The sequence below is a fragment of the Protopterus annectens genome, chromosome 3.part1 (genome assembly GCF_019279795.1).
Source record: "Protopterus annectens isolate FY-2018-M chromosome 3.part1, PAN1.0, whole genome shotgun sequence".
NCBI classification, from domain to species: Eukaryota; Metazoa; Chordata; order Ceratodontiformes; family Protopteridae; genus Protopterus; species Protopterus annectens.
The window spans coordinates 471072938-471100562 of record NC_056732.1 but is presented as its reverse complement, the minus strand read 5'-3'; the positions used below and the strand labels follow the sequence as shown (position 1 = coordinate 471100562).

The 27625-nt window shown below is 39.7% G+C and overlaps 1 protein-coding gene across 1 annotated transcript in view; it reads right to left on the bottom strand.

Annotated features, from left to right (window-relative positions):
• SNTB1 (syntrophin beta 1) overlaps positions 1-27625 on the bottom strand; it is a 1146703-nt gene that overhangs the window by 822678 nt on the left and 296400 nt on the right. The window lies entirely within an intron of this gene.

The following is a 27625-nucleotide window of genomic DNA, read 5'->3' as shown; positions in this document are numbered from 1 at the left end:
AAGGATGCAAAGTAGTGAGCTGAGGAGACAATGGTGCTACAGGGTGTTAGGAAGAGATAGGAACATTCTGAGATAGAGAGGAAGCAAACCTGATAAGGGTAAATCAAGTGAAATTAGCAACACAGGATAAAGCAGAGGACTTGAGGAGGAAAGACTGGTTACTAATATTCAAGGTAGGCCTGATGAAAATCAACAATGCGCAAGCAGAATTGGCAAGGAAGGGGCACTTTTGGTGGATAAAGAGAGAATGCACCCCAAAATGTGTATTCTGGTTCTTCAACCAGTGGGGAAGGAAAATGTTTATCACAGCTTTAACCCTGCAGGAAGGTAGGATATTGGAGGGGGATGTAAATATGAGGGAAGTGATACGCACTTTCTGCAACTTGTTGTACAAGTGCCAGCCTGACATGGAGAAAAGAGTGGCATTGTGAGGCGGCAGTACAAACGTTTGTAACTCAAACCAAGCAGGAGGCATTAAATGAACCCACTGCACTGGAAGAATAAGAAAATCCAATTCTACTCTGAAGCTCAGTAAAACTCTGGGAATAGATGGCTTTCCACCAAAATTTTATAAAGGGTGGATTGTGGAGCATGTTGACTAGAACTTTCAGTTCTAAGGATTTTGTGAGTGAGGAATTAAAGGAATTAATTCAAGCAATTATCAGAGTTCTGCCCAAGGTGGAAGGGATTACACCAATAAGTAGGGGATTTTAGACCTCTTTTGCTGATCAATGTAAACCTCAAAATATTTGCCAAAATATTGGCTATAAGGCTGGAGAAATATCTACAAAGACTGATTACTAGAAGTCAAAATGACTTTATAAAGGGGACAGATGTCTCAAGCTATTAGTGGGCAACTGCTAATTTTATCTAAAAGATGATGGAAGCTTTCTGAGAAAGTCAGTTTTGTATTTATTGACATTAAGAAGGCATTCAACTCAGTGGAGTAGAGCCTTTTATTTAAGGTATTAAGGTATAGGCAGCTAGGAGAACTTGTACTGCAAATGTCCTCACTATCTCAGTCCACCCTTCTATGGTTCAACAACTACTTGCCCAATAGGTATCAGAGACAGTAAAATGGCACTCCACCCTCTCCTGCATACCTCCCACTCACCACTGGTGTACCAGAAGGCTTTATCCTTGGTCCTATCCTCTTTAAAATTCTCACTAACACCCTCCACACATCCACACAGAAGACCTCCTTGATACAGTAAGCAAATGACTCCACACTCAAATTCATATGCACATCAGGCAACCTGGCACATCTCCAAAAAATTACTCAGTAAGCTTTAACAGTCACAGGAATTGGATCATGGTCAAATGGGGCCCTAGGCAGGGTAACAGATCTCGGTCCTCCCACAGCATCCAATCCTGCAGCAACCACCTACCCTCCCCCTCAGCAGCCATTCAAATGTTCCATTACTTGGCTATTTCTCCTCAGTTACCATAAACACTGTTCAAATCTGTCAGTGTGCATACTGTTTTCTAGTTTATTTCTGCAATTATTACATATATTGAAATAGAATAGCACAAACACAGATAGCCATTTACTAAACAAACAATACAGTCTTGCAATGAAAACAGCATGAGCAGTAAACATCTCTGTCCTTGAAACTCGCATTCACTGAAATGGCATTAAAACCCGCATTCAAAGAAAATGCATCTGGGCAGTGGATGATTAAGTTTACCTTTTGGCTATTTTCAAACCATAGGCCCCTTGCACAAATTTTTAGGGCCAAGCATACATGTATGTGTTCTTTGATTCACCTTATTGATTGTATTAAATTATATTCCTTGTATAATATGGCACCACTTGTTAAAGTGTTTTTGAAATTTGTAGTTTTGAACATTTTTCCAGTAAACAATGAAGAAAAATGTATGAACCGATAATGACAAAATTACCCATTTCAGAAAATTTCATCCATAAAAGGCCACTCAAACCTCTGTCATTACAGTCCACCAACAGCATTCAGTAAACACAATCTCTGCAGAGGCAAAAGTCATCCAAATAATTCCACATTAAAGAGATCTGTAACTAATGAACAGGTTGCTACTAGCAAACAACTTTACATTTCAGTGTTTCATCTATAGTTCAGTGCCTAATACCCTTGAAGAATTAATTGCCTATGTTACATTAAAAAAAAAATGTTAAGCTGGTACTATTGCAATAGAGAATGACTGACAAACCAACAACAGTTTCATAGTTACTAAGCGTCTCATACAAAGGAGGACACACTTAGGAGTGTAGAACCCCTACCCTCCGTAAAAGGCACCAAATAATCAGCAATCAAAAGAGCACTGCAATATTAGCACTCCATCTACATGGTGTGGGAGTAGAATCCACAGCTTTCTTCAAGACAATTATGCTACTAATACTGCTTTTAAATTCTACAGCAAAAACAGTGACTGCCATTTGCTAAACAAAATAGTTAGTTGGATCATTGAAAACAGACTTAACATGAGCAACACTAAACTTCTCTTTCTTTGAAACACACAATTCCATGAAAATGAACTGAAACTCATGATCCCTTGAAAATACATTGAAACAATTCCCTGGAAATATACTAAAACAAACTTGCGATTCCTTCAGCAGTCTGGTAGTGGGTGTTGAGGATTTAGGCTCCTGGCACTAAAGCTCACAATTCTTTCAGCAGTCTGGTAGTGGGTGAAGAGGATTCAGGCTCTTGTCAGCACTGAAGCTCAATTCCTTCAGCAGTCTGGTAGCAGGTGTAAAGTATTCAGGCTCTTGTCTCCTGTAGCCAAGTTACAAGGTCAAGCCTGATCAAGTTAATTGACTAACTTGCCTTCTCCCCTAACTAGGACATTACATACCATACCTCCATACTTCTCAATCTCTTAGCATAAGGAATCTGGACAAAGCCTAAAATGATGGGGGGACAAAGGCCCAAAAATAGGGACAGATTTTAAATATTGCTGTTATAGACTTAGAAAGTTGCTAGAATAACAGCATTTGTCTTTGCATGCATTTGGTTATTTCAAACCTCAGTGATTTGCCAGAAAGCCACAAATTTTAGGAGGAATAGGCCAAACATATGAGACATAAACCTGGACATTTTGCAAAAATCTGGACAATTGAGAGGTACGCATACCTCTTGACCTCTTAGTGCAAGAAATCTGGACACAGTCTGAAATAATGGGGAAACTATGGCACAAAAATAGGGCTAGAGTTTAAATATTGCTCTTTTAACTTTGAAAGTTGCTAGACTAACAGGATTTGTATTTGCATACATTTTCTGAAGGATATGGAGTCTGAAACTCATATATATATATATATATATATATATATATATATATATATATATATATATATATATATATATATGCCATTATTTAGTGAATTCAATCCTCCATGATTTTCCAGAAAACCACAGATTTTATGAGAAACGGACCAAAAATCTGGACAGTTAACATGCACACACACACACACACACACACACACACACACACACACACACACACACACACCTACCTTCTCTCTGCTCTCACACAGCAGCCCACACACAACCCCCTTCTTTCACACAGCAACAAATGGCTAGCTTAAACTCTGCACACACCTACTCTCTGACACAGCAACACACACACACACACACACACACACACACACACACACACACACACACACACACACACACACACACACACACACACTTTATTATTCAAACAGAATGGCTGGTTTAAATCTCACACACATACATACACTTACCCTCTCTCTCAGTGGAATGGCTAGTTTAAATTCTGTGCGCGAGTACAAAATGTGTTTACATCCACGTTGAAGTGCATGCGTGCAACACACATGGTCTTCCATAAAGGAGAAGAAGCTGCCACCACAGATGCAAACACATTCCGCACTCACGAGAAGAATTTTTATTTTATTTTTTTTTTAATTCTTAATCATTGAAGCCTCCTGGTCAGAGTGGGCCCCCCAGTCACAGGGCCCTAGGTGACTGCCTATGTCACCTTGTGCTGGATCTGGCTCTGACAGTCACTGAAATGTGGCTCTGTAACTCATAACTCATGCTTGACCCCTGACTACTACTTTTTCCCCAAATCCCTCTTTCATGAAAAAAAAAACTTTTAAAAATCTTCTTTCTTAATGCAACCACTGAAGTCAGTTCTCATAGCAAATTACTAAGAATGATAGTGGATGATAATCTTAAATCTGACCTGCATATGCAAAAACTGCATTAAAAATCACCAAAAACTAAGGATGCTTTATAAAGACAATAACTTTCTCACCAACACACAACTAAAACTACACTTATCTCTACTTACCTCCTCCCCTCATGACTTTATCATGCTCCCATCCTTACTAACCTCAAGGCATCACACAAAGCAAAAATCGAACAATGCTATAATAAAATGACAGAATTTGCAGCAAATACCCCTTTTAGAACACACCACTGTATAGCAGTAGAAAGTCTGAATTGATCAGAACTACCCCATCAGCTAACACATACACAGCTTCTTACCACCTAAAAAATTATCCAGCATCCATCTGCTTCTCCATCACTAAATACCATTTTAGAAAACTATGTTCCCACTTGATCATCTGCTGGGCATGGTCTGTACTTGCACTGCATTGCTAAGGCCTGAAAGGCCTTACTTATGACCATCAGGTCAATACCCTCCCCTCCCGTCTCGTACAACCATTCTGAAAGACTTTCTGCCCAAAAGCTGGTTCTGTTCTTGTTCAACCCAAAGATAAACCATATTCCTAAATATGAGCAAGGACCTTTTCATGCCTTACACCTCCTTACTCCCCCTTCTTCACTCATTTCCTTAATTCAGTTTCTCTGCCCTGACTCTTATTCTAAATATGCCGTAATCCTATTTTTCCTCCTACTTCATATTACAGTTCCTGCCTGTATTATACTAACTTACCTTTAATTTCTCTAAACTGGCTTAAATTCCTCTAAACATTAAATCATTGTCATACAAGTTGTATCTGTTTTAGTCAATGTTGTCACATTATGTCTAATTTGGTATAATTATTTAAAATGTAGATGCTTTTGTATTCTTTTTGCAGAATGTAAAATTACTATTCTTAAAATGTTTTTGTAATGCTTTGGAGATTTTCTCCCTGGGCCTCCGCAGAAAATGGGCACCTACCTAGCTGGACTTTTCTCGTTAATCAAATATAAATAAATATTGGATGGATAAAGGAGCTCTACACTAATCCCAAATTTAGAGTCCTGATAAATGGAGGCCTCTCAGAAGTAGGATGGACTGAATGGAGGACTAGACGAGGGTGTCCGTTATGTCCATGGCTGTTCTTATTAGTCATGGAAGAACTTGCCATATAATTTATTTATTTACCCCTCCTCCTAACATCCCTCACTCCTCAGAAAATATTGCTACCTCATTCAACACACACTTCACACAAACCATACTATCACTAGCTAAACAACACAACCCCCCCCTCCAACCCACACCTTCAACTAGTAATCTCCCCACTGCCTTCTCTTTTTCTCCTGTACCTACCTCCAACATAAAAAAACTCAACTAAACTTAAGCCCACCAAATTAGCAGCAGACAACCTCCCAAGTGAATACCTACAAATCGCAGCTGATGCTCTGGCCTACCCAGTATCCATCTTGATTAACCAATCTCTGTCAGAAAGTTACGTTCCCACACTGTGGAAAGTATCACATATAATTGCCCTCCACAAAGGCGGACCCTCCACAGAACTAACCAATTACCGCCCTATAGCTATTCTCTCTCCACTCTCCAAAATACTAGAGAGATGCATACACTCTCAGATCTCAGACTATCTCCTTTCCAATACTCAGCATGGTTTCCGACCAAACCATAGCACCACCCCATCTAACCACTACCTTTCCTTCCACTCCACTAACTACCTTGATTATAGCAAGCTCAGATGCTCATAAGCCTAGTACTTATTATACAGCAGGAACTTCTTATTGTAACATTTGCTAATGTCTGTTATGTACTTCACAGATAAAGATTCTAGTTGTCTGCTGATGTATTATGTTCTTCACCTGTAAATATGTTGTAAGTAATTGCTCCGTAAATTGTTAATCACTATGTAATCCAATGTAACTACTGTCTGTTTATTTTAACTGTGGAGCTTTTCTCCCCGGGCCTCCGCTGAAAATGGACCTACGTCCAGTCAGACACTCCCGGTCAACAAATATTAATAAATTAATAAATAAATAAATGTATCCATCCTTTCGTGACTGAATTAGACTCATTAGGCTATTAGCCTCTTTTCAGGGTAGAACCAAGGTGGTATTTATACTATTATAGGAAATTTGGCCAGGGCATCAGGGAACTTCCCCTACTATTTTCGATAGGTGCCATGGAATATATTTTACATCTACCTGAGCAACCAACAATGCAGATGGGACTTTGGTTTAACATCTCAAGCACAGGATGACAAAACTTAATAGCGCAGCACACTCCTCCACTTATTCTGCACTGCATTGTCAGCAATTGATCTGCCTGGTTTGGGAATAGAACCCACAGCGTTCTGCACCAAAGGTGAGTGTGCTACCTGTTGTGCCACTAAAACTGACAAGTAAGAGTACATTTACAAGACAGAAGAAACAGCAAAGGAATAGTTAGCATTTTTCAGATGTTTGCAGATGACTGCATGCTGATGAGCACAGATTTGATAGATGTCCTGGAGGGGGTCATAAATGTTTTTGAATGCTTTGGGAAAGTCTCAGGACTTCAATGTAATATGGTAAAAACAGTGATTCTTAACTGTGGAAAATGGAATCTTCAAACCCCTAGGGAGGAATTTCCTCAGATAGAACAAGCAAAGTTCTTAGGTTGGGAGTGCACAGAACTTTAGAATTAACCCTTGAAAGTAATTTGAACAGATAAAGGATAACATATTGGTCTAACCCCAAACCTCTTCTTCTTCTTCTTTCAGCTTTTTCCCTGTTAGGGGTCGCCACAGCGGATCATTTGTCTGCTCATGATTAGCAGTGGAGTTTTACAGTGTCGAGTTGCCAGACTGGCGCCCAACCTTCCACAGAAGGCACACACATGCACACACTCACACCTAAGGCCAATTTTTAGAGTGTCCAATCCACCTACTGCATGGTTCTAACCACAAACCTAAAGATATTTTTATCATTAATAGGAAATATTCAAGCAGTACAAGAAATTATAATGCACATATTATGTACTTACGTAGGAATTTACCTGTACTGATACAGCACCCAGGTTGTGACCTTTACAATTACTTATCAATGAGAGTGCTTTAGGCCAAGGTGCAAGTTGAAATGCACTAGGATGGGCTTATGTCCCCCAAATTTTGGAGATCTGACAGCTACCTCATATAAGAACATGTTGCATGGCTTTCAAATTGAATTATACATTGAGACGGATCCCTGGAAGCAATGATCAGCAACAGGGGCAGTTGGAGGGGGAGAACCTATCACGAAAGATACACCACCTGATTGGCTATTGGATACCTATTCGGGGTACAGAGATATTGGAGGCAGAAGATGGGGGAAGGGCCTTGACAATAATAGTTGGTTAATTAGAAATTGGAATCAGCTATTAGTGGATCAGGGAACCGCACTTCAAAAATATTAACACCATTGCAAAGACATATGGAATAAAGGAGCAGAAAAGATATACCTACATCCAGCTATATCAGATAGGAAAGTACTTCATGGCCATGGAACAGAATGAAATTAGATTTTAACTCTGGGATAAATGGAAGTGCATAGTCAAAGAAGGGTGGGGGCCATATACAAGGATATATGGGAACCAAAGACTTTGGCATGGAAAAGGTGGATGAATGGAAGATGGAAACTATAGAAGGGTGCTGAGTTTACACTGGAAGATTTAGATCAGGTGTGGGGAGCCCCAGAGAGACTTGGTAGATGTCCAAGATACAAAGATCAACAACTGAGGCTGCTATCCAGATGGTATACTATCCCAAAGTGTCAATATGTTATGGATTTGAGAAGGGATGACAGATACTGGAGATGTGGGCAACCAAATGCAGACAATTGCCACATGTTTTGGAACAGCATAACAGTTCAGAAACATTGGAATTACATCACACAGGTAGTGAAAGAGGAAGTAAGGGGAAGAACTGCAAGTGGGGTGGTGATTTTGAATATTTAGGATTATTCCAAAGGTAAGCGAAGGAAGACTAAAGCATACACAAGTAGATGTACTGGGCAATGCCCTGCATCATAAAATTGATGGGTGCTAAACAATACAAATCCAAGACATTAATTTCAGTGGAACAACTAAACTATACAGTTAGAAAACATTTACAGTACACAGGATACCCCCACAAAAGATCTGTGCAATTTGCTGATTTTCCTGAAGGGTGGGTAACTATTATTAGTAGATGGGTCTAATAAGAACATACCGCAATGAGGTACCTATGAAGACTGATCCAACTCCAGCTGATATACCAATCAATTTTGTCTGAGTAACAGGGTAAATGTACAGGTAGCTGACAAGTTATGAGGAAACATGTTAAATATTTGTTGAAGTAGTATATGTCTGAAATGTTGGAATACTGAAGCTGTCATTTACTAAAGTTTGTATGTGGTGTTACTTTGCTTCTGCAGTAAGTATTAAGAAAAAAAAAGATTCATCTGACCTTCCTCCTGTGAAAGTCCAAGGTACAATACCAGCAGCATATGTATATCTGTGTAAGTGGTGGATAATCTTCCCTATTGTTTAGAATTTATGCATGTTTTGGCACTCATAGTGCTATGAAGCAAACTACGCATTTGTATTCCAAGCTCGCTCACACACACTATCTCTACCACTGTTTTATGTTCACTTATGAACAGGAGGAGAGGCAATATAAGCTCATGAGTGTAACATTAGCTGCATGGCTGAGCATGTCTTCTACCTCATCAACTACTGTCGATTTTTTATTTCTACTGTTGTTCGCTTCCTTCCCAGTTAAATAATAGTTCACCACAGGTGAGTTTGCACCTTTCATCCTTACACAGAAACAATACCTGTCGCATCAGATGTTTTATGAGAGGTATCCAGGGAAGAAATTTTGTGCTCCAAGCTGATGATCAAAGGACCTGATCCAGTCACTCATTTTCATACTGGCTTTTCCAGATGCCTTTTCTAAATGCAGCCCAATTCTTCTGTTAACCCCTTCAGAAGGATTAAACAATGGACAACTGAAATTCCAGAATGATAAAAGTACACCTGCACCAAGAAGTCCAATTATCTACTATGAATATCTTGTGTTCAGGTTAGCCCATAAATTCTCACATGCTTCTTGTTGAGCAGCCTATAACACTGTTTTTCTGCAGTCTGAGGTGATACATTTCTGCTCCCAAAACAGAACTTATAGTTCTGTCTCAGTGTAAATCTCTAACTTGTAGTCAGCTGCTAACGTGTTGCAAGCTTAATGGCATCTGTAGTAAGATGATGTCCTTACATTCATTGCTGTAGGATTCTTAACAGATGGGATTCCCTGCTGTGGAAGCCTGAAAGTCTAGCCAGTCTACCAAAGACTACTTGTTGTTTTAAAAGGTATGCTGAATGTCACCCAAATGCTCCTTGCATAGCATAGGGCATAAAGATGATGTTCAGGCCTACCATAATCAGAACTTCTTTACTGCCAGTCTGAACGTATCTTTTTACCGTCGGTCTGTTTACCTGCATCTGTTTTCTGCCAGTTGAACACAGTTTAATTCTCCAGTGACTACCTACACCCATTTGCTGACTTCTATTGCAGTTGCAGATAAGTGCCCCATTGGGAATTTTGCTTTTTCTTACCTTTTTTTGTGATCCTTGAGGTTAATGTCATCCAGGAAGGGTAAATGCCAGTGTGGACGACAGAATCTCTATAAAGACTGCCACAATAAGTGTCTTTTTTGTCTAGGAGCTTCTTATGACCATATGTTTTGTTCTATTTGTCAGGCATTCATTCTGAAAACCCTTCACATTAGCCTTTCTTCCCTTTCCTTGTATCTTGAGAACCAGTGTCTTAGGGATCTCGCTGACGATACAATGGGAGGAATCTCCCACCCCAAGGATCAGCCATTAGGGAAGAAGAAGGTGAAAAAGGTACGACCGGAATCATCCGCTATCCAGCCTCTGCCAGATGTTTCTCCTGAGGTCATTACAAACCTGGAGTCTCACCTGGCTGTGTTGTCAGATTTCTCTGCAGTGACTGTGTTGGAGGTCTGTGAGAGTCTGGCTGGCAGCACTTCTGAAGATGCTTTGCAGGCGTCTGTCTTGGGCATTCAGGATGCACCACAGTTGATTTTTTTCAAAGGTGCCTAGGGGAGTTCTTCAGTTTTTGGTTGGGGAAGAAGTTCCTACTACAGTTCTTGATTGCTGTCCTGAGTGTGAGCTTTCTCAGTTTTTTGGAGTGGACTTTAAAAAAGGAACAAAGAAACACATTTCTTCTGATCCAAGGGATCCACAAACTGAGTGGCAGGCCTTCGCTCAGGGGCTATTTACTGCTTTAATGTCCTTAAAGCCTCCTCAAAGTTTTCGGTTCCTGCTCCTTCTTGGTCCTCCTCTCCCCTTAAAATGCCTAGAGAACAGGATTCTTCTGTGGATGAGTTGGATTTGGATAATGAATCCTTGACTTATTCTACTTATCTCTTGTGTCTTTGATGACTGCTGGAGCTAAGGACAATACCTGTTTAAACTGTCTATCAACATACATAGAAATAATTTCAATGACCCATGCATTCCCCACCACAATTCCTTCTCCTTTAGACTGTGTGTCAGAGGAGGAGGACTCTTAGTCAAGATGATCCTTTTGAGGAAATTTCCATTGAGGACGCACTTTCTAGGATGATGGATTTTTTTTTTAAGTGGGATTGTGCTCGGGTCTCGGATATCCATAAGCGCTACTATAAGTTGCTGCCCTAAAGCTGCAGCTATTCCTCCTGTTTTGGCTGCTATGCTGAATGCTTTTTCCAATGCCTCTCATACACCTGATTATCTGCCCCCTGCTCCCAAGAAGCCTGACAGTTTTTATAGGATGCCTGAGGATTGTTCTTTCCTATATAAATGTCCTGTTGCTGACCCCTTTGTCACGCCTGTTGCCTCTGATAAACAGTCTCAAACAAGGATAGCAGAACCATGGACAGCCTGGGTGAGAAGGTTTACACTTCTGCTACTCTAGCTTTTAGGGCTATTAATTATCAGACCCATATGTCTAGTTATGTGTTTGCTCTTCTTTCTCAGGCCTGTCAACTAATTTCTGTTCTTTCCTTGCTAGGGACTTCCTCTCGAGTAATTTGTCAATCTATTATGATGACACAGATGCCTCTTCTAGGGCTGCTGTTTTTGGTTCAGTGATGAGGAGATGAGGAGATATTCTTGGCTTAGGTTTCAACCTCTACCAGTCGATATTAAAGCTAAGTTTATGGATGCTCCTCTGGATTCTAAGCTTTTGTTTGGTGAAGCTGCTATTGGTTTAAGTCCCTTCAGGATAAGGATAAGGCTTTACAGCAGCTTAAACATGTGTTTGTTTCTCCTGTGCCTAAATTTCAGAGAAACTACCCTGCTAAGCCTGCCTTTGTTCGTAGGCAATCCCGCTCTTCTACTAAAGGTAGGAAGAGTGGCAAGCAGGCTCCTCCTGCTAAGGCTACTTAGTTTTCAGGGACTCTGAAGCTTTCGTTTCCAGTCAAATCAGGTGCTGTATGGCCATCCATCTCTTCCCAGCCACATTCCTCTTTATCTTCCTGTTTGGCTTCAGATCAATCAGGATTCTTGGGTTCTGGCAATTATTTTTCAGGGGTACTTCATGGTGTGGAAATCCCGTCCTCCTTTTATGGGTATTCTTCAGCCTCTTTGGAACAATTTCCCCTTTTCTCAGAGGTTCTTCAAAATCTCTTGACGCAGGGTACTATTCAAGAGGTGCCTATGTCCCAAAGGGGGAAAGGGTTCTACTCCAGAGGGCACTTGGAGACCTATTCTAGACCTCTCTCATCTAAACACTTTTCTAAAAGTGCCTTCCTTCTGAATGTTATCCCTTCAGATTCTGTTTCTTCTCTTGCTCCCTCAGGCCTATATGGTGTTTCTGCATTTGCTTCCTGGCATTTTGGGTTCTCTGCTTTGCCCTTTGGCCTTTCTACTGCCCCATGGATGTTCACCAAATGCATTGCTCATGTGACTGCTTTTTGCAGGCTTCAAGGGATCCAAATATTTCCTTATTTAGATGACCTGTTGATTCAGACATCCTCTCCACAGACCCTTTAGCAAAATCTTCATTTTGCCATTTCCCTTCTTCAGACCCTGGGGTAAAATGTCTTCTCTAACCCCTTCTTAGGACCATGCTTTTCTGGGTTGCAGGTTTAAGATGGTCCCATTGCTTGCATCCCTGCCCCCTCTCCAAAGGCCTTAACTCTCATCTCTTTCTTTTACATTCTTCTTCCATTACCGCCAGGGAGTTTTTGAGAGCTCTGGGTTTCATGGCATCCACCATTCCAATGCTCCCTCTGGCTAAACTTCACATGAGAACGTTTCAGTGGTTTCTGAAGTCAGTGTGGCACCAATATGCTCATCCTCTAGACTTTGTGGTTCCTCTTCTTCCTTGTCTCAGACAGGAACTCCACTGGTGGAATCCGCAGTTGCCTCTGAATCTAGGGATCCCTTTTCATTACCCTCTTCCCTCTCAGAAATTGTTCGCAGATGCCTCAGACATGGGATGGGGGTGAGATTTGTCTCTCTAAAAAGACAGGGGGCATGGTCACCTCATCAGCAGAAGGAGCACATCAGTGTCAAACAGATGAAAGCTCTTCTGTTGGTTATTCAGACTTTTCATCCTCTTTCCTCTCCAGGCCCTCTCAAAGTGTTCACAGATGCTACCACAGTGATTTGGTATATCATAAAACAGGGTGAAATGAGATCTTATCTTCTTTGCCAGTTGGCACTTCTGGCATGGGATCTTGCTGTCAAATATCAAGGGACTCTTTAGGCATTTTAGAACTCTTTCGGTCAAAACATTGTGGCAGACACTGCGAGCAGGTCCTTAACTCAGTCCCATGAATGGATGCTTCACAGGAATGTGTTTTTGGACATTATTCACCACTGGAGTACTCCTCAAGTGGATCTTTTGCCTCCCCTCTGAACAGGCAAATTCCACTACTTTGTGCCAGAGTCCCAGGTCCACTGGTGTGGGAGGTGGGCACCCTCTCATTTTCTTGGAAGGGGATGTTTATTTATTCATTCCCTCCCCTTCCTCTCAATCCGAGAGTCCTGTTCAAGATTTAACAGGATGCTCCCAAAATCTTGTTGGCGACTCCCTTTTGGCTGCAATAGTACTAGTTCCCTCTACTTCTGCATCTAGCCAAGGGCAATCATCACAAGTTACCTCACAGGGTGGATCTACTCACACAAGACAAGGGATCTCTCATTCATCCTCACCTGTCCATGCTTCAACTGACACTGCAGATGACAGGATTTTGATTCCTCACAAACAGCTTTTTTTCTGAAGACGTGCTGCAATTCCTCCAGGAGGCTAGCAAGCCTACTACTAGGAAACCCTACTTATCCAAATGGAAGAAGTTTTCTGTTTGGTGTCTCTCTCTCTCTCTCTCATAACCTAGACCCCCTTTCTGTGGATGTTCCTTTGGTTCTCTCCTATTTGTGTGAGTTGCTCAATGCTGGTTTGGCCTATTCTTCTATTAAGGCCCACTTATCAGCTATCTCCGATTGTCTGCCTTTTTCTCCTCCTTTAGCTTCTAGATTTTGGGTTAAACAATTTTTTAAAGGTGCCTTTAATATTAGACCTCCCAGAAAGTCTTTTCCTCCTCCCTGGGATCTTAATTTTGTTTTGAAGAAGTTGACTCAGGCTCATTTTGAGCTTGCTGCTTCAGCTTCCTTGCTACACTGTTCCTGGAAGACTGTTCTTTTGGGGTCTATATTACTTCAAAGTTTTATTTCCACAAATACCTAATCATCAACCCTTTTACAATGAACATCTATTAATCGAATGTTCACATCAGTGAAAGGTTTTCATACAGAAGGGAATTACTTGTCCACCACAGTGGTCATCACACACTTACTACATTATTTCAGACTTATCAAGGTGTGTGGGGGGGGCTGCACCACCTTCTTATATATACCAAATACGAGATCACACTACAGTGGGAAAAAGTCAAATGTCTAATGATGGCCAACTAACTCACTTCCCTATGAAATCCATTCACTGATGTGAACATTCGATGAACGGATATTCAATGTAAAGGGGTTGATGATTAGGCATTCTCAGAAATAAAACTTTGATGAAGTAATATAGACCCGTTCTTTTGTTAGTTCTTATTTCTGCCAGATAGGTGACTGATTTGCAGGCCCTTATGGCTTGTCCTCCTTTTTTGGTCTTTCATGAGGACGGGGCGTCCTTGTGCAATGCTCCTTCTTTTATGCCTAGGGTGGTTAACGAGCTATCACTGAATCAGTCTAGTAATCTGCCTGCTTTTTCCCCTGTCCGCAATCTGGCAGCGAGAGGGTGCTGCATACTTTGGAAGTGCATAAGCAACTCAGGGTTTAGTTGGATAAGACTAAGGCTCTTAGAAAATCTGATCAGTTATTTGTTTCTTTTCATCTTAGACTTTGGGGACTTGCTGTATCCAAGCAAATTATTTCTTCTTGGATTTCTAAGGCAATATATTTTCTTTTCTTACACTTGTCATGGCAAGAGCCTTCTTTCTTCAGTTAAGGCTCATTCTGCTAGAGCTGTGACTTATTCAGGTGCTCTTTTCAAGGGCTTGGATACTAACTCTATTCTTGAGGTAGCATACCTTTACCAAGTACTACAAGTTGAATGTTATCTCTAGAGCTAGGACTGGTTTTGCTAGTGCTGTTCTTCATGGGTTTTAGGGGGCTCTTCTGGGCCTTCCCTCTCTCATGTTTCTTCCTGAGCTTTGGTTCTCTCTCATCTGTTAGGAATACTGCAGTAGTGAATGCAAGGACATATTGCATTTGTGTAAAATCTTACCATAACAGTAGATGTCCTTGCCTTCACTGCTGCAGTGTTCACTCCTTCCCTCCATCACCTAGTCTTTTGCCTTCCTGAGTGTACAGGTTACCTCTTGGGTTTCTTGGACTGTGTTATTACTGGGGCATTCAGTTCTGATTATGGTAGGCCTGCCTGAACTGCATCATTATACTCTATGCTATGCAAGGAGCATTTGGTTGATGTTCGGTGTGCCTTTTAAAAGCAACAAGTAGTCTTGGGTAGACTGGTTGGATATTTGGGCTTCCAAGGCAGGGAATCCCATCTGTTAAGAACACTGCAGCAGTGAAGGCAAGGGCATCTCCCGTTATAGTAAGATTTTACACAACTGTACTTTCCAGACACAGAGCCACCCATGAACTCAAAATAATTTGTTTTAAGATGGATATCAACAGTATCACACTTACGGCAATCATTTCTTCAGGTAAGGCATTATGAACAAAAAACTGCTTCTCATCTGCCCTCAGACACATTTCTACCCATTGAACTAGGATGCTTGCTGTAAACCAAGGTCATTGGGCTTCTTCCAAACTCTTCCCTATGATGATAAACTGAGTGCCATGCATTAAACGAAACAATGAAAATATACAGGATGTCATAAATCAATGACCATTCTAATCCTGTTTTAAAACAAAATGTTATCCACTCCACTTAGTAAGAGTTCTTTACTGTAAAACAAAGTAGATCATTATCTTCTGGACAGCCTTTCACCAAGTCTACAATATGGCTCCTCTGATTAGTAAATTCATCAGGTTTTTGCAACAAAGAAACAAAAAAGGTCAGCAAATTTTTAATTTCTAAAATTCTTCATGGCGTATTCCCTAATGACTAACAGTCATTACTGCTTCCAACATTCTGCAACCTTTTTAAAAGCTTTATAAGTAAATACTGAACAGCTGAAAGGTGGTTTTGTTTTGCACAGGGATGAAATCATGATTGTGACTAAAATGGCCAGGTCTGACTAGTGATGGGCACTGCAGAGGCCAATGAGACAGGATGGCAGTGAATGGCTGATGCATCCGAGGGTGGGTAAGCGAGACAGCTAGGCCCACTACTGTAATGATATTCAGTATTCACTGGCTGTACAGGTGGCACACCAGAGATGGGTCTGTGCATGTCAAATGGTATGCACTGCAATCTGGGCTGGGCTTGTGCAGGCACCAAACTTGATGTGGAGGACAGTATCATGAATTGAACACATCAATGGTTGTGGGGGGATTGGGGTTTGGGTTTCATTAGAAATTCCCTAGAAGGTGCCTGAATAACAGCCTTCCATGAGTCATCTGAGTCATGGAAGTGCTCTTGGCTGGCAGGCAATAGGAAGAAAGCATTAAAAATGTATACAAGCCAAAGCACCATGGCACCTATTATACTCAATAGAAATCTAAGTTCTTTCATTCTTTATTTTACCAAGAACATCATCATAATGAAACAAAGAATAAAAACCTCCTTTTTATAAACCTGTCAGATTAATTTGGTGACCTACACAGCTAACTAATTACATAATTAATAAAAAATACAATGATTTAAATTCATACACAAAATATAATAAGCTAACAAATGCATTTAACTGTATAAATCACTATACATTTAAAATCTAACTCAGACACTGATGTGCCTTTAGTTAACATTTTATAGTGAAAGCATCAATCAGTTTTGGAGTACTGTCCACTTTTAACAGTACCTGCCATGGGAGGGTTCTGGTGCTTAAATACAATTCGAAAACTGCCACAGTGCATTTATGAACATAACATTAGCAATTAAAAACAAAGATCCTATCCATGCACTGGCTAAACGCATATTGAAGTGCAAAGATTTTAGGAAATTTGTTTTTTTTCTGTACTGGATCATGTTACAGTTGATGTTACAGGAGGTGACAATATCACAGAGCTGGAAGACAAAGAACTGAGATGGCAGGTACCAGTAAAAGCGAGCGGTAGTCCAGGACGGAATATACTAAGGAATGGGGTCCATAAGTCTGCAGATAGGCACTGCAGCCAGACTCCACAGAGGAATGTTTATTAGTGGCTGAAGAGCAAGCATTTAATCTGTGTTCTAGGAAGACTAAGGTTAAAAAAACATTCAGCCAGCACTTCCCTGACTTAAATGGTAATTCCTATCACCTGAGAAAGAGAAAAATGAAATAGTGAAATGGCAGATTTAATTCACACAAATTTGCAATGATGCAAGGCTGATTACTAAACAAATAATTTACTTATCTGCATTTCAAACACTCGTCAGCCACCACACTTACAAAAAAATTAAAAATGCTTAAACCACGGAGCGGTAAATGGAACGGCACTTTAATTTATTTAAACATACAAACTTTAAAAGGACTTAACGCTTTCACCCACCATATCTGCAGGCATTATCAGAGTCATTAACATATCTAAACCAACATGTATATAAAAAAATAGCCCTTACGTAATGTCCTGCCTACAATTTAAAACGAACGTATATTTTTTCAATTAAAAAAAAAGTCTAGTCAAAATTAAATATCTTTTACATTACATCATTTTACATCAGCCAACATTTACTAAAATTGTTTTACATACTTTTTCAATGCATTAAAAACAGTGCTATGCATATAAAACATGCATCCCCTAATCACTACTGAATTATAATTCAAACCAAATATATCAGCATGAAATTTTGCTGAAAACCAAAAATCTTTAACTGTAATGGTAACAATAAATTTAAGTCAAACATCATATACGCTTTGTTCTTTGTTTGATGTTCAATTTACCGCTCCGTGGTTTAAGCATGTTTTACTTGTTTGCATTTGTTTACCATAACAGATGTGTTATTAGGTACATTCAGTACAAGCTGGGTCAGACTGTATTTAGATAACACAGCAAAAGTTTTTTTTTGGGGGGGGGGGTTCCAGGGCCTCCTTAATTTCATATATCATATGTTAAAATGAAGTTATTTTCCAGTTTACAATTATCAATAGCTCAAAAGAAGTCAAAACCTTAAAAAGATCTTAGTAGCACTCTATAATGGTTACAACAATGGCATAAATGTGGAGTAAGAGATTACAGAACAGGACCAATAGGTAGCCACTAACAAAGATCAAAGGTGACAAAAATAGTAGACCGAACACCAGTAGTATATATGCTTTGACATACTTGGTACTTGGAAAACAAATTTCAATGATGCAAAGCCAGATCCAGCACCAGGTGACCTAAGCAGTTAGCTAGGGCTATTTGGCTGGCAGGGGCCCTCCGTTACTTGGGAAGGATCCTGTTGGCCGGGGGTTGCCATAACATTTATTTATTTTTTTTAATTAAAAAAAAATTCTGTGCATTCTTTAAGAGCATTCTGTGTGTCCCTGTTGCTTGCTTGCTTACTTCTTTTTCACGTTCAGTGTGTGGAATTTAAATACAAGATGTTCTTACTGCTGCCTAGATGACATGGAAACACCTGCCATGAAATTAAGCCTGGATATCTTTCTATCCATTGTGTGTATGAGATATACCCTAGCTAGGGATGGCAGGTTAGTTAATTTGTTCAGGCTTAATCCCTGTACCTTGGTTACAGGAAACAAGACCCTGACTCCTCTACACTGACTACCAAATTACTAAAAAAATGGGTTTCAATGCATTTTCAATAACAGTGAGCTTCAAGGAAGAGAAGTTTACTTCTACTCGTGCTATGTCTGTTATCAATGTGCAACTGTTTTGTTTAGCAAATGGTCATCACTACTGTGCTATATAATTTGAAAGCAGTGTTAGCAGCATAGCAGGTAGCATACTTGCTTTTGATGCAGAAGGCTGTGGGTTCTACTCTCATACCATGTGGATAGATCGCTGATACAATGCTGTACTTGGTGCTGTGGTCCGGAGTGTGTCTTCTTTTGAATGAGATGCCTAGTAAATATGAACATATGTTTGCTTTGCCATCCATTCCCAATTACAATATCAACAGCTTACCAATTTTTTTTTTTTTATGTAACACAGGCAAATTATTCTTCAAGGGCAGCAAGCACTGAATTTGTAGATGAAACACTGAAATATAAAGTTGTTTGCTAGCAGCAGCCTCTTCATTAGTTACAGACCTCTTTAATGTGGAATTATTCAGATGACTTTTACTTCTGCAGAGATTGTGCATAATGCCTGATATTGGTGGATTGTAATGACAGACATCGGAGTGGCCTTTTAGATTTGAAATGTTCTGAAAAGGCAAGTTTGTTATTATTGGGTCATACATTTTGTTTAATAGCTTACTGGAAGGATGTTCAAAACTACAAATTTAAAACACTCTAATAAATGGTGCTGTATTATACAAGGAATATAATTTAATACAATCAGGAAGGTGAATCAAAGAACCTATACATGCATGTATGGCTCTAATTATGTGTGCAAGAGCCTCATGGTTTGAAAACAGCCCAAAGGTAAACTTTATCCACTACTAGCCAGATGAATGTTTTATTTTTATTTACTTATTTAACATTTGTTTGCTAGGAAAGTTCAACTTTGAACAATCCATTTTTCAGCAGAGGCCCGGGGAGAAATGCTCCAGACACGTCTTTATAACGTGGGAGGAAACCGGAGCACCTGGAGAAAACTCACATGAACGTAGGGAGGACATGCAGACTCCTTACAGAAGGCACTCCAGCCGAGAATCAAAGTGGAGAACCTCTTTGCTGTGCGGCGACAAAGTTAACCACTACACCACTGTGCTGTTTTCTTTGCATGTGAGTTTCAATGCCCTTTCAATGAATGTGAGTTTCAAGGGCAGAGAAGTTTACTGTTAATGCTAAGTCTGTTTTTATTGTGAGACTGTATTGTTTTATTTAACAAATGTCTACCAGTATTTGTGCTACAAAATTTGAATTAAAAGCTTTAAATTAAATACAAATATCTGTAATCATTGTAGAAGTAAAGAAGAACATATTATGAACTCTGAGAGGTTTGAACAGTATTTATGGTAACTGGTTTAAGAAATAGCCAAATAATCAAGTAATGGGACTCTGGAATGGTTGTGGGGTGGGGGCCCAAATCATTACTCTGCCTAGGGCCCTTTTTGACCACGACTTGGCTATGCAATGACATGAGCAACAATACAGATCACAAACCAAATAACTTGCACAAACAGCAGAAGAATTCAAAAAGAAAATGGGTAAAGTCTAGGCCAGAGTAATGCAACATTACCATTAATAGACTGGGTTTAAGCTGCAGCTATAAACAGTTAAGGGCAATATAATTCAAAGTAAATAAAATGTGTAGACACTAAACAGACTGTACATATGCCAAGTCCTTTAGCCCAACACTAAAGTTAAACACCAGAAACATCAGAGTAAAGTGATTTCGTTAAGCTAAAATTATTATTTTTTTTAATTAGAAATGCAAATTGCCCAAGTAAACAGCTGGCAACAAAAATCATTGAACACTAACACCTCAGCAAAAGTGATATCAGTAATTAAACCAGATGCTTAAGAGGAAAAAAGCCTAACTGTTCTAAAGCAGGAAAGGTACCAGTTACAGCAAGGTGGCATTCACAGGATAGAACTCAGTTAACAACGGATTTCTGTGTATATTATGGTTTTGTTTTCATCTGTTATCTGTTAGTTATTGCAGTATCTACTTTGTATGAACTGTACAATATCTGCATGTGATGAACTAGTTTAAATCAATATTGTGTGGGAAACAAAATAACTAATACTACATACATATTTCCATTTTTGTATGGATTTTCCTCATTTATTCTGTGTGATGCATGTGACATGAGTGAGTGTCACCATGTACTTGTATCTTTTTTACGTGCTTTGTATATCTGGTATGCAATTTACTAATGGAAAGGTAAATACATTTGCTGCAAAATGAAGTAGAAGGAACCACATTGCTTCCTAAGCTCAGCAGTATTGAACATTTAAAGAAAAAAGAGAAACACTGATAAAAACAATATATTATTTTATTTAATGTTCATATTGTAGTGTAACTGTATGTATATAGTTTTAAAATCCAAAAACAAGACTAGATTTTGGCCATAAATGTTCAAAAAGCATACATTTTTTATTTAAGGAACCAGACCAAAACTGAATGAATATAAAACATCTGGAAAAGACCTGACTATTGAAAATTTAATAGGCAGTTTTTCCATCTCTCAACTTTCTGATTTAAAAGACCACGTTTGCACTTGTTTCCCCCCTTTCCTGTAACTAGTTTAGTCCAGATACAGATTCTTAGTTTTAACACTTGAATTTGCTTATTCATGATCAGCACTTGTTCAGAACTTGTAAGCACTAAATAACCTACTAATTACTACAGCACTCAACCTTCATTACCTAGAGGAAAACAGTTTTGGTACTTACTTTCCTCACTTGCTTAGAGAAAAACAGCTCTTGTACTCACTTTCCTCACTTATCTAGAGGAAAATATTTTTTTATTCAGGCATGTCCAAGGGTCAGCCCTCAGTGTTCTCTACTGTCTATCTGATGAATCTGGGCATCTTGGGGCAATGTAGAAATTGCCTCATGTACACAGGCAACCCTCTCCTCCTACCACCCAACACTACAACCTGTGAGAGATGCACTTATCTAGCAAAACTGGAGGTAAAGCTCTCTCCAATCAAGACTGAACTTGACAGTCAAGAGGAGAAGGTAAACACTTGCACCACAACACACTCATCACATAGTCTCACTAAATCTACACCATTAAAATCCACACACAGAAACACAAAAACATTTGCGGAGGCTCTCAATAATAATCTGCTCAAGCAACTGAGACCTCCAAAGCAGAAAAGACAACAACCTCCACCCCCCAACACACCCCAAATGACACATAGCCCACAGACTCAGTGTGCCACTCAACCACAGCCAATAAGGCAAAACAATGTACCCAACACACTAGTCATAGGTGACTCTATAGTCAGGCACACTGATGTCCCACTCACCAGGCTAAACAAGGAGAAGGTTACTGTCAGCTGCCTGTCATGTGCCAGGATCCACCACATAACCCACGCAGTCAGGTCACTCCACAACAAGTACAAATATGACTCTGTCATTGTCCATGTTGGTGTGAATGACTTGAAACGTACCTCCCTGGACTACATGAAAAGAGACATGGAAGAGCTCTTTGATTTGTAGCCCAGGCAGGTATGACCCTAGCCCTGAGTAGCATTCTGCTATCACCCAGAATGATGCTGCAGTACAAGGACAAAATGATTGACTTCAACAATTGACTAAGCTTCTGGTGCCATTCTAAAGAGATCCAGTATCTGCCTGCCTGGGGATGACATAGTCGACAGACCACGATGCTTTGCCAGAGATGGCCTGCACCAGTCACCCCTGGGATTCCGGATACTGGCTAAGGTTCTTCCCGCCCCTATAGTGCCTTTTTTAGGCAAGGTTCAAATGACAAATTCATCATCGTAACAGGAACAGGCAAGCAAAATCTGAGGGTGATGCTACTCAATGCTAGAAGTCTAAATCTCAAAATGCACTCACTCGAGGCACTCCTTAAAATGGAGAACATCGATATCTGTGCAGTGACTGAGACCTGATTCAAGGCTCCAGAGAGTACCCCTGCACTACCAGGTTATAACTCATACCACACTTTTCGGCCATGTAACTTGGACCGGAACACCAAAGGCGGAGGTGTGTTCATATTGATTAAGGATATCCACACCTCCAGGCTAGTTACTCAACATAATGCAGCCGAGGTTATCCAAGTGCAACTAACTCTGGGCAAAACTACAATCCAAATTGTAGCTTGCTACAGATCACCCACCATGCCGCAGGATTCCCACTCCTCTTTTCTGGATGTACTGGAAAATATTAGGGTTCAACCAAACACCCTAATAATGGGCGATTTCAACTATCCCACCATTAACTGGGAAAACTAGTCATGTACCAAATCCTTCATTCAACGCTTTCTGGAATTCATAAACTCCAATGCCCTGGATCAACTTAGCCAAACCCCCACCAGGGGCAACAATATCCTAGATCTAGTCATTACCAACATGAGTGACCGGTGTTCCACATTTGAAGTCAACACTTCATTGGTCCGATACGACCGTAAGCTAATTACCCTAGATATCCACATCATGCCCCCACCCCTCATTAAGGAAACCATGGTAAAAAAATTCTCAAAAGCCAACTTCATGCTTCTTAGGACAGAAGTGGTGAACTTTATGACACCCATGCAGATGGAAAATACAGTTATGACTACTGAATCCTACACAATTGCACTTTATAAGCACTTACATAAGTGCATGGATCATGCTATCCCAAACAGAACCAAGAAGCTATCCTCCAAAAAAAGGAAGCCAATCTGGTGGTCCCCAGCCATAAACAAACTGTACAACAGAAGAAAGAAACTATTGCAAAAGAGAATAAAATCCCACAAGTGGAGGAGCTCCCTGGTCAGCCGCAGTAAGAAGCTGTGATCTCTGATAAAATCCTCCAAAGCTAGTTATGAAAACAAAATCGACACTGATTCTAGACAACCACAAAGCATTCTAACGCTATGTCAAGAATCTCAATGGCAACACTCAGATCTGTTCTGAGTTACAGCACAATGGCACTAAATATACAGACCCAACTGATACTGCCAACATCCTAGCAGATAGGTTCAGTGCTAACTTTACCCCCCTCTCACCCCCTAAACAGCCCATCTCTATACCGGAAGAATGCCAAGTTCCTGTAATCATGGCTGCACAGGTAAAAAACATACTCTCCAAAGCCAAGAACACAGCATCCATGGGACCAAACAACATCCCAGGCTGCATTCTACATGAACTACAGAACGAACTGGCACCCCACCTAAGTACCATGTTCAATCATAGCCTCACCTCAGGCTTTGTGCCTGCTGAATGGCGGACAGCAATGGTTATCCCACTCCACAAGGGGGGGAGCCACCACAGACCCCGGGAACTACCGCCCCATTAGCCTGATGAGCCTGATCTGCAAGGCCATGGAACGTATCATCATGGAACTTATAAACAAAGACATTGGTAATCTCCAAACTCTGGACCCCACCCAGTTCGGGTTTGTAAAAGGCAGATCATGTCTCCTAAACTTGATAGACTTCTATGAAGCAGTCACCAAAGCCGTAGACAAGGGTAAGGTGGTCCACACAGCCTATCTAGATCTTGCCAATGCTTTCAACACCATCCCCTACTCTGGAATTATTGATAAACTCACTAAACTAGATATAAATCCCTATGTCACAAGATGGGTTGCCAAATGGCTCACTGACAGAACCCACACTGTGAAAGTAGCAGACTCCAAATCCGACTTCAGACCAGTGACAAGTGGAGTACCACAGGGTTCAGTCCTGGGTCCTCTCCTGTTTGGTATCTACTTCTCTGAATTACAGGCTAACACAGAAGGTCTTTGGCTAACTAAGTTTGCAGATGACTGCAAACTAGGAGCCATAATCGAAACTATTAATGATGTGGGCATCCTAAAAAAGGGCCTCACTGAGACAGATGCCTGGTGTCAAAGCCATGGCCTCAAGCTCAATGCCAAAAAGTGCACTGTCATCCCCTTTGGTAAAAACTCTGTACCCATGAACTACAACATAGGCAGTAGTATACTTAACACTGAAAGTGTGATAAGAGACCTTGGGACACAGGTGGACAGTAGTCTCTCCTTTGATAATCACATTGCCACAGTAGTCAGGAAATCCTTCTACGTGGCACACCTCATCATAAAAGGTTTCTCATCCAGAAAAAAAGAGGTCATTGTTCCCCTCTACTCATCACTCATTATACCCATTATAGAGTACAACGCCCCCTTTTGGTATGTACCTCACAAGACATCTACAATAACTGGAAAGGCCACAGAAATACCTCACAAAGAGGATTACCAGCCTCAAACAGATGTCCTACGCAGACCGTCTCAAAAAACTCCAGCTTTACTCTGTCGCATATCACCTACTCAGAGGTGATCTCTGCCTAACATACAAAGCTATATCAAACCCAGAGCTGTTGGACATGCTCCACTTAAAGAAATCCCAATCCCTCTGAGCTACACGCTCTAGGGACCTAAACTTTGTCACCACAATAAACAGAACATGCCAGAGGGATAGATTCCTGTCCCAGAGTCTTCCCATACTCTGGAATAAACTACCTATCTATATCAAACAAAGCTCCTCATTAGCACTCTTCAAGAAAAATCTTGATGATTGGATGGGAAATAGGAAATTCACCCCGGGGATCACCTCTGTGGCTCTGCTCGACGGTGGCACAGGAAAATAATTTTCTTGGATGGCAAAAGTCAGGGTACCTTTTTGGCTGGGCTTGTATAGGCCCCAGGGCCGATAGCCTAGTACCTACCTATTGGGACTTTATTTTTTTCAGATGAGGAGACAGACTATAACAATGATCATTTCCTTTTTTTTCAATAATCATTTTTATTGTTTTGCCAAACCATTATTCATTTCACACACTATTTACATTATGTACAATATTGCTTCCACTGTTTAAGTTCCATTTTGAATTTCCCTATAATACATTAAGAATAAATATCATTTTAACCAAGTACAGGAAATTAAAATCACAAAAAATTAAACACAAAAGCATCTACAATAGACAATTTTAAACCAACTCAAGCCAATAATTTGTATTATTTCTACATTTTCTATCTAATCCAAGAATGTGTTGGTACACATACAGAATGTCCTGACGGAAAGTGGATAGGGACTGCTACGCCAAAATAATATTAAAGATTTGTTCCCAAATTTTTATGCTGTTTATACTTTTCTTATTATTTCTAATTAACAATTTGTGCTAATATATGTAATGCTAACAGCCTGAAATTTTGCCACGACACCTGTGCTGGGTTCAACCAATTTGTGGCTATATATAATTTCATTAGTAAACTAATATTCATAATTACAATCTTTTTTGTATTGTCCAAATTCTCCGGTGGAATATGTAAAATCAGAAATTCCCAGGAGAGTGTTGAGTTTTGGTAACCCATTTTTTTGTAGTTGTAACTTTAAAGAATTCCATAATTTATAAATGCACTTGCAACTCCAGAACATGTGTAACAGGTCTGCTGTCTGATCTATACACTGTGGACATGTAGGTGACTTTTTTGAATCAAATTTATGAAGTGTAAGATGGGTATAATATGCATTGTTAAATATCATCAATTGAGTAAAGACCAGTTTTTGAAGTGATCACAGTTTTAATGTTAAGTTAAGCCTCTACTATTTTACTTTCATCTAGGGATGGCAATTTCTCTCTCCAGTATTTGGATAACAGAATATGATTATTATATTTTCTCTCTTTCGCCATTTTATACGCTGAGGATATATATTTTCTATCTTGTTGCAATGCTTCCCACAGTTGACCTGAAATAACTAGTTCCTCTTTTTCTATTTCAAAACTGGTAAAATAATTTATGGCCAAATCTTTTAACTGCCTCATTATAATTAAATAAGAGATGGGAAGATTCATCTCTTTTAAGATATCATGTACTGCTACTCCTAGGAAAGGGTATAAATCCCTTACAGTTAATTCCTTAATAAATGGATATTTCTTTAAGTCTATCAGTTGATTACCAATAGTTATATTAGGATTTCCATCAAGCAGTTGAAACATCATCATATATTTTAAAAGGTTCAAGGAGGCAAACAGAGTTTGAGTCGCCACTGCCCATACCTTAATGTGTTCCATTAACTCATATTTACTCAATGTTTTTATATTCAAAAATGGTACAGCTTTAACATTAATTCTCTTCCCTTTTATATGTTTATAATTTAGCAGTACCCATTTGGGTATCCATTTTCTATTTTCGCTATCCAAGTAAGACACCCTTAAAATCCTATTGGCCTGAATCACTGTATAATACATCTCAAAATCTGGTAAATCCAACCCCCCCCTCGTTTTAGGAGCCATCAGTTTTTCGTAGGATATTCTCGCTTTTCTGGGTTCCCACAAAAATTTCCCCAGTCCTATCTGAAATTGCTTGAAAAAGGATTTCGTGATTTTAAGTTGTGCTGCTCTAAAATATATAGCATTCTGGGAGAGCGTTCATTTTATTATCGCTGCTCTTGCCATCATCGGTAGCTTCAACTTACTCCATCTTTTCAAATCCATTGTTATTCGGTCTCCAGTTGCCTTAATATTGTTGATAAAAAATTCTCTATTTTCAGTTGAAAAGTCAATCCCCAAATATTTTATTCTTTCTTCTGTCCTTATTCGTCCTATCAATGGTAGCATTGAAAAAGGTGTAGGTGTCTTTAGAGGGAATATTTTGGTTTTTTTAAAATTTAGTTTGTAATTAGCAATTTTCTCAAAGGTTTGTATTGCTGTTAGTATTTTTTCTAACAATGATCATTTCCATACAAAGTCACTCAAAACTACTAGATAATGTGAAAATATCAGATATCATACATATTTCCATATTATAAGAAACAAACTAAAATGAGTTTAGAATTATTACTAGACATTCTCTAAACCACCAGTCATACCTCTCAACCTCTTAGCACAAGAAATCTGAACAAACCCACAAATAATGGAGGGGCAAAGGCCAAAAATAGAGGTAAATTCTAAATATTGCTCTTATAAATTTAGTAAATTGGTAGAATAAAAATGTTTGTGTTACCATGCATTTTCTGAAGGATGCAAAGTCTGAAATTCAACTGTCTTGTCATTATTTACTGACTTTAGTCCTCAGTGATTTGCCAGAAAACCACAACT